We start from the raw sequence: 1,440 nt of genomic DNA, 5'->3' as shown, positions 1-1,440 counted from the left end.
TTAGGCAAGAACCAGTTTATGGAATGTTAGAAGAGGCAAGGTGGGAACAGGGCACGATAGTGCGGTAGGTCAGGGATTTCCTTATAACAGGGTCCCTAACCCTGGGGCTGCAAACCAGTACCAATCTGAGGCCTGTTAGGAACTGGGCCGCACAGCAGGAGGCGAGAGGCGGTCAAGTGAGTGAACCTTCATAGGAACTGGGCCGCACAGCAGGAGGTGAGAGGCGGTCAAGTGAGCGAACCTTCATTTTGCAGCCGCTCTCCAGCGCTAGCATCACTGCCTCAGCTCCACCTCAGATCATCAGGCATTAGATTCTCATAGGAGCACTGGTCCCTGGTGCCAGAAAGGTTGGGCACTGCTGTCTTATGAGGCAAGCAGGCTCCATTTTCTAAGGTGAGGTAAGCTAGCTAGCTAAAGTTGAGCCATTAGATTGTGATCGGGTGCGTTTGGTTTCCTTGACAGGTGTTTCCAGTAAGTGCAGGCTGACCTAGGTTTAGATTTGTGACATGGGCCGGGCCACTGGGCAGCCTTCATTTTTTGGGTTCTGACGTATGAGTTAACTTTATCACTCCACATCACATATCCACTTCTAAGGTCTGGATTCTGAAATAAAGTTGAAGTTAAGTCAAATCACTAAGACATACTGCTAACTTGAAAGACATTGGACCCTTTCGGCCATTTGTCTGGTAGCATTTGTAGAATCGTGGTGAACTGGCCTGAGAGTTGCTGCCAGGCGGATTCATTTGTTTTTCCTTCTCGGCTTTCTCCAGTGGGGTGGATAGAACCACCTTTCAGCCAGCGCTTGTGGCAGAGCATAACTAACTTCTCTTATCTAAACTAGGACAGGAGGCCGAGATTTTTGTGTGTGTGTGTGTGAAGTTCTAACTATGCCACACATTTCATGTGGGGAGAATAACACAAGGAATGAGAAACAATTATAGTTATATCCTAAAGCTGGTTGAAGCCACTTTGTTCTAGATAGTTTCAGTGTGGGAGTGGCTGCCCGGGCACCTTGAGGCAAGACCATCAAATTTCTCAATTTAAAGTCTTTGGAACACTCCAGAAAATATGAACTAAATGATAAGTGTATGTGGTGACTTTTATCTGGAGAGAGAGTCTCTCTCTACTTTTTTATTGCTTTTGCTTTTGTCATATTCTCTAAGTTGTCCATGATCCTAAAGAGGCTAAGATGTGTCCAGAATGAGCTACAGAGGTGTGCTAAACTGAAGGAAACTTAATAATTACGCGATAGCTTTGCCTGAGATGCCTTGTGTGGAAGACCGATTCTCTGGCTCGGGCATCTGGCTTTCTCATCATCCCTTCTTTTTTCCTCTCCTAATTTCCTTTGTTTTTCTCTACCATATTTCCCTCATCTCCTTCCTTCATTTGGATTCTTTTCTCTTTCTTCTTGTCCTTTTCCATGCCACCTTTCTTCTTTAT

This window comes from Pteropus alecto, unplaced genomic scaffold (genome assembly GCF_000325575.1).
Source record: "Pteropus alecto unplaced genomic scaffold, ASM32557v1 scaffold94, whole genome shotgun sequence".
Lineage (NCBI taxonomy): Eukaryota > Metazoa > Chordata > Mammalia > Chiroptera > Pteropodidae > Pteropus > Pteropus alecto.
The sequence above is the reverse complement of the archived record's forward strand: the minus strand, read 5'-3'. Positions refer to the sequence as shown.